Source organism: Monodelphis domestica, chromosome 6, assembly GCF_027887165.1.
Source record: "Monodelphis domestica isolate mMonDom1 chromosome 6, mMonDom1.pri, whole genome shotgun sequence".
Taxonomy (NCBI): Eukaryota; Metazoa; Chordata; class Mammalia; order Didelphimorphia; family Didelphidae; genus Monodelphis; species Monodelphis domestica.
This window is the reverse complement of record NC_077232.1, coordinates 284,377,945-284,385,429: the sequence shown is the minus strand read 5'-3', so window position 1 is coordinate 284,385,429 and position 7,485 is coordinate 284,377,945. Positions and strand designations below refer to the sequence as shown.

General features: G+C 36.0%; 1 pseudogene; it reads left to right on the top strand.

Annotated features, from left to right (window-relative positions):
• Positions 1 to 370: 370 nt before the first annotated feature.
• LOC100618210 (ubiquitin-conjugating enzyme E2 variant 1-like) lies at positions 371 to 981 on the top strand (annotated as a pseudogene).
• Positions 982 to 7,485: the final 6,504 nt, after the last annotated feature.

The following is a 7,485-nucleotide window of genomic DNA, read 5'->3' as shown; positions in this document are numbered from 1 at the left end:
CAAAAGCTTGGGAAATACACCTAACCTATTCGAAAGCCCTTTGTGCCTTTTTACAAGAGGCCACACAGTTTTAAGTCTTTTGCAGTACTATTAGTAACAATTATTCTAAGACCATTTAGTCTCCTTAAATTTTCCCTCCAACCTATTTTGAAGGGTTCCCCTAGGTCATTCAAAGACTATAATGTAGGGACTCCGAGCGGCAGCGATGCAAGATGGCGGCGACCATGGGCTCGGATGATCTGACTATGGAGGAGGAGGAGTAACGCCTGAAGCACTTTGAAACCCAGGCCATGCAGATCCTGTCCAACAAGGGCTGATTGAAACATACTACTTTTGCTACTTTCCCCAGTGAAAAGGAAGTAAAGGAGTAAAAGTCCCTAGAAATTTCCAGCTTTTGGAAGAACTTGAAGAAGGTCAGAAAGGAGTTGGAGATGGAACAGTTAGCTGGGGTCTTAAAGATGATGAAGATATGACACTTACAAGATGGACAGGAATGATTATTGGACCTCCAAGAACAATTTATGAAAACTGAATATACAGCCTTAAAATAGAGTGTGGACCTAAATATCCAGAAGAGCCCCCCCCCCATTTGTAAGATTTGTAACAAAAATTAATATGAATGGAGTAAATAGTTCTAATGGAGTGGTGGGCCCAAGAGCCATATCCGTGCTAGCAAAATGGCAGAATTCATATAGCATCAAATTGGTTCTGCAAAAGCTTCCACGTCTAATGATGTCTAAAGAAAATATGAAGCTTCCTCAGCTGCCTGAAGGACAATGTTACAGCAATTAATAAAAAAAAAAAATCTTCCCCCTTTATTCAGTTTTAAGCTGTCTTCATTTTCCACAGTAGTAAATTTTCTAGATGCATCTTGTAGACCTCAAAGTACTGGAAAGGAAGTTCCCATTCAAAAGTGATTTATCTTAAGATACTGTAAATGATACTAATTTTTTCATTTGAAATATAAGTTGTGCTATAACAAAAAAAGACTATAATTTACTACTAATAATGCTATTCCTCATTAATAGGTTCTTCTCTAAGAAGTCCACTGTCTTTCTTACCCCTATTTCCTTCATAATAATGATAGCCCTCTGGCTAATCTAACTGCTTACTTCTGCAACTGTAGCTGTGTGTACTCTGACCCTGTGTTTTATCTCTATCTTCCATTATATCTGCAATTTTCCTCAGAATTGTAACTAGAAAAGTCTAGGACATCCCTCCTTAAATAGACATTTATATTGCCTTAGTTGACTGGACTGTGGGTCATATCTCTAGTACCACTGGAAATCTCATTGTTACCTCTGATTCTTATCTGAATTTTAATGTGTTTCAGAAACAGAATGACATTTAAGGAGAAGAAAACAGATCTAAAAGTTAGAAGAGCTATGTTCTCACTCTAGGTAATAATTGGGACAAGCTTCTTGGACTCTCTTTGTCTCTATTCCCTAATATCTAAAAAGAATTGGATGGATTAAGTAATCCACTAAGGATATTTTTCATTCCATTCCAAGTTTTCGACAATTCTTTAGTTTAAAGGCACCATATCCAAAGGAAAAATGGTTGAACAAAGCAGTTGGATGATGGACTGATATTTAAAGAATGTACCTATTCATCTCATCTAGTGCTTCTCTTCTACACTATTCTCTTGTCTTGATAAAAGTATAAGTACTCATGTACGTGATGTGATTATATATGTACATAGTAGGATCAGGTGACCTATTTCTTATTTCTTGAGAAAAGTTAAGGGTTTCTTCGCCATCACCATCAGATGCCACAATTTATTCAGACATTCCCCAATCGATGGACATCCACCCATTTTCCGATGTTTTGCCACCACAAAGAGAGCAGCTATAAATATTTTTGTACAAGTCTTTTTTCCTTATTATCTCTTTGGGGTATTAATCCAACAGTGATATGACTGGGACAAAGGGCAGACAGTCTTTTAAAGCCCTTTGGACATAGTTTCAAATTGCCTTCCACAATGGTTAGATCAATTCACAACTCAACCAGCAATGCATTAGTGTCCCAATTATGCCACAGCCCCTCCAACATTCATTACTTGCCTTTGCTGTCATGTTAGTCAATCTTCTAGATGTGAGGTGGTAACTCAGTTATTTTGATTTGCATTTCTCTAATTATGAGAGATTTAGAACACTTTTTCATGTGCTAATTGATAGTTTTGATTTCTTAAACTTAAAATGCTTATTTATGTCTCTTGCTCATTTATCAGTTGGGGAATCAAGGTGTTCTTGATTCAGTCAGACACACCCCTTGATTGCCCTGTCCTAGAGCTCTACCATTAGTTTTGGGCAAAGAGATGTAGGGGGTTCCCCCTAAGAACTGTGTTCTCACCTCAAACTGTGGATTATGTACTCATCCCAAGCCCAGACAAGGATTCTCTGGGTCTACATGGATCACCCCCCATCAGCCCAGATTTCCCTGGGCCAGGGACTCCAGACTTCTCCACATTTTTGTGGTTTGAATTTTCTAGGGGTATTAGTTGGATTGGACAACTATTTTCCCCAGCAGGATATCAGGGTCAGACTTAGCTAGGTTCAGAACTTGTGAGAGCAGATGTGGGGCGGAGGTGGGGTGGGAATGGTGTGGTTAGCTCTTGGCTTGCTCTTCACTCCCTGCTATAGCCTCCTACCAGCTCTGCTCCCCTCTCACCTCAGTTCACTATGTAAGGGGGAAAAGGTTTAATTTTATAAAAAGGTTGGACTGGATTCTATTTAAAATAGGGTTGCCAGGATCAACACCTCACACCCTACACCAAGATAAATTCAGAATTGGTGAATGACTTGAATATAAAGAAGGAAACTATAAGTATATTAGGTGAACACAGAGTAGTATACATGTTAGAACTTTGGGAAGGGAAAGATTTTAAAACCAAGCAAGACTTAGAAAGAGTCACAAAATGTAAAATAAATAATTTTGACTACATCAAATTAAAAAGCTTTTGTACAAACAAAACCAATGTAACTAAAATCAGTAGGGTAGCAACAAATTGGGAAACAATCTTCATAAAAACCTCTGACAAAGGTTTAATTTCTCAAATTTACAAAGAGCTAAATCAATTGTACAAAAAATCAAGCCATTCTCCAATTGATAAATGGGCAAGGGACATGAACAGGCAATTTTCAGTCAAAGAAATCAAAACTATTAATAAGCACATGAAAAAGTATTCTACATCTCTTATAATCAGAGAGATGCAAATCAAAATAACTCTGAGGTATCACCTCACACCTAGCAGATTGGCTAACATGACAGCTATGGAAAGTAATGAATGCTGGAGGGGATGTGGCAAAGTAGGGACACTAATTCATTGCTGGTGGATTTGTGAATTGATCCAACCATTCTGGAGGGCAATTTGGAACTATGCCTAAAGGGTGATAAAAGACTGTCTGCCCTTTGATCCAGCTATAGCACTGTTGGGTTTGTACCCCAAAGAGATAATAAGGAAAAAGACTTGTACAAGAATATTCATAGCTGCACTCTTTGTGGTGGCCAAAAATTGGAAAACGAGGGGATGCCCCTCAATTGGGGAATGGCTGAACAAATTGTGGTATATGTTGGTGATGGAATACTATTGTGCTCAAAGGAATAATAAAGTGGAGGAATTCCATGGAGACTGGAACAACCTCTAGGAAGTGATGCAGAGTGAAAGGAGCAGAACCAGGAAAACATTATACACAGAGACTGATATCCTGTGGTATAATCAAAGGTAATGGACTTCTCCATTAGTGTCAATGCAATGTCCCTGAACAGTCTGCAGGGATCTAAAAAACACTATCCAAAAGCAGAGGATAAACTGTGGGAGTAAAAACACCGATGAAAAGCAACTGCTTGACTACAGGGGTGGAGGGGATATGACTGAGGAGAGACTAAATGAACACTCTGATGCAAATACCAACAACATGGAAATGGGTTTGAATCAAGAACACATGTGATACCCAGTGGAATCGCGCGTGGGCTATGGGAGAGGTGGGGGAGGGGGAGAGAAGAAAAGAAAATGATCTTTGTTTCCAATGAATAATATTTGGAAATGACCAAATAAAATAATGTTTAAAAATAAAATAAAATAAAATAAAATAGGGTTGCCAGGAATTTAATTTATTCCAAATTCTTTTACAATTTATTTAGAAAATATAGAAAGACTGAAGTAAGAAGATCAGAGAGAGGATAGGGTAAGATATCTAGCCTAAGCACTAAGTAATTTACTCCAGGCCCCTGGCTCAACCCAGACAGGGAGAGTTAGTCCTTAGCTGGAGAGACCTTGACAAAGCCAAGGACTTGAGAAAGTTTCTCTCAAGAGGTAGGTCTCTCCTGAGGCTAGTCTCTTCAGAAAATCCAGGAAAGGAGTCAGCCTTTTCACTCACCACAATTTAGTCCAAAGGAAGAGATTTAAGAAAGGCCTCACTAGGAACAGGGTCTCAGGTCTGGTCTGCAGATTCTTCTCTAGACTTAACTCCAAAGAATGAAGAACCGACTCTCACAGAAAGTTGTAATTCCTTTTAAAGACACTTTCTTTTACATCACTTCCTGTGTCTTCCTCCACTTTTTATGTGGACAAATTATAGTCTAAAGCCTTGCTTAGGACTTCCCAGGAGGATATCAGTCAATTCTGATTCATCACCTACTGTTGCACAAATGGGTCACAGACCTCCCCACTTAATGATTAGGTGGGATGTTTATACTTTTGGTGATTGGATCTAAAGATGGGCAGATCTCCCCACTCAACTGTAAGGAGCTTGTTTATACTTTTGGTGATTAAATCTAAAAATGAGGAAGGGAGTTAATTTAATTTTCACAATCAGGGGAGAATTAAATTTAATCTTCATACCTATATGGTCTGTGCCTACCTTTTGGTTTTTTCTTTTATTGAAGGTTGTTTCACTCTGTCTCCTTGTTGGTTCTTCCACTTCTCTATTCATTTTGCAGTAATATTTTAATCTTGGTTGGAGAAGATTTTCATGGTGAAATGGACCTGCCACTCTAGTTACTCCTCCATTTTGTCTCTATCCCAGGAAGTTTATGTCTTGATTTATACCTTATCATATTCCTAGAATTATGATGTTAGCACTTTCATCTGTCTTTTAAATTTTTAAAATTATTTTATTTATATATAGCTTTCATGAAAACATCAAGAACAGTTGGCCCTCAGAAGTAAACTCTGCCTTTCCTGGACATTCATTGTTCTTTGTAACACTGTAAGAACAATTATTTCATACTGACTTGAATTTATTTGTAGACATATCCTGTTAATCTTTACTGTAATATTTCTACATCAATAGTGCTGAATTCTCACTTATGGTAGGCAATAACTTTCATGTTCTTTCAATGAAGACTGAAATCAAATCACTACTTTCTATTTTTTTTTCCTATTCCTTGTTCATGTTCTTACATTCAATGTGCTTTCCATGTACTTCCATATTTCTGGGTATATCTATGGGATATTTTTGCTGTAATTTATTTTCCATTATTCTCACTATATAACTGCTCATCTCCATTTGTGAATACATACTTCCTCAATAGTAACCCTAACATAGTTTCTTGAAAATATACAATCATCAAAAATATGTTATACTAAATCTGGAATGACATCTAATTGCACATCTGAACAATTGGTATTTTTCATATCCTATATGATTAGGGATCTAGGTGGCACAGTTTATATATCACTGGACTTGAATCCCAAAAGACCTAAATATAAATATTACCTTAAATATTTATAAGCCAAAGGTATTCAAGAACAAGTTATTTAACCTTTTATCAGCTTCAGTTTTTGATTTGTACAATGAAGATAATAATACCACCTACCTCAAAAAGTTGTTGTCATCATCATCCATTTAATTGTTCCTATACTTTTAGTTTGTTCTCCTTTGATTAACTATGAATCTCATTGAGATGTGATAATATAAACAATGTTACTATAATATATAGTACTTTATAATGTGTAAAACACTGTATGCACAGTGTCCTATTTGATACAATTAACCCAGGATCATTCCCAAAGAGGAGTATCTGGAAGGTCTCACTCTCTTAAGGGGAATCCATTTTCTCTTTGTCCCATATAAAGTGCATCCTCCCTGGCAGTAGGAAATAAGTTTGGTGAACCTACATATTTTCTATGCCTCATTAATAATGAAAAAATAGTTAAAACTTCTTCTCTATTCTTATCCACCAGTCCATGGTGGCATACCACAAGAAAACGTCTATGAGATTAGCACATGTGTTATGGTAAGAGTATGTTTTTTCCATTCAGTCAAAATCTTCTTTGTAATTGATACAAAATAAGTAGGATACCCTTTATAACATGTTTTAGCCAATTGTACATCAGAAAAAAATCTGTCTACTTGGAAAACATTTATTTATGAATTCTTTTCTGTTCCATTCACATATTTTCTTTGATGCTACCTTTGAAACAAATGTAGAATATTTTCATAATGAATTTTTAAAGAGAAAATAGGCACTAAAATGGATCAGTAATTACTGATATTCTCTTTATTGTGGATTTTAGTTATTAATATCCTCCATAGTTATATGTTTTCCTTATTTTATGTTATCTTATCTCACAAAGATCCCTTGAAAAGTGGTTCCTCAAGGCTTTCAAGATTTCTTCATTTCCAGCATGGATTTTCTAAGTGTGAATTTCATTTAATCCAGCCTCTTTTCCCAGCTGTTGATTTGTGTGTGATTTCTACATCTTTATATAACACAAGGACTGAGGTTTAGGGATACAAATGCATTAATTCTTCTGGCAGTGATGATAAACCAGAATGTTCTTGGAATATTGAAAAATTAGTTTTCATTTATTTTTATTTGTTGTTCTCAAGTCAGTTTCTTCCATGAATGTTCTTGTATATAATGTTGCTTATTCTGGTTTCATGCCAACCTTCTATTTTCTTTCACCATTTCTCATGATCTTAAGAAGAAATAATCTTCTGTTATTCCCTTGTAAAGTATGCTATTTATGAGTCTCCTCTCCTATTGCTGTCCTTAACTGCTAACTCTCACCACTTGACAAAGAAATTGTGTTTACTGACTAAAGCAGGTTCTGAGAACGTTTATGCTACTTATTTAGATGGCTGCTATCCAATAATTGAAATTTGATTCAATCATGTCAAATATCCTTTTCCAATGGGAAAAAAATATGATCTTATAAGGTACTCTATCCACTAAACTATCTTGCTTATTTTTGATGCCTATAGGTACATAGTTATCACTGTAGTATTTTTAGCTTATGCTTGTCGACAACACTGCTGAAGGAGATAGCTGAGTCTAAAATCATGTTCTTGTTTTTTGGGGCCTAGAAACCAGTGATTCATTCTTTAAGTTGCAATTTATTCTTTTTCTTGCACTTTCACGTATCCTGAAAACATTAACATCAATGTATTTCAGTTCCTCTAATAGCATATGAGTTTCTTCTTCATTGCACAAAGATTTCACATTTTGATTACCTGTATTTAAGTTAATGTTTATAAA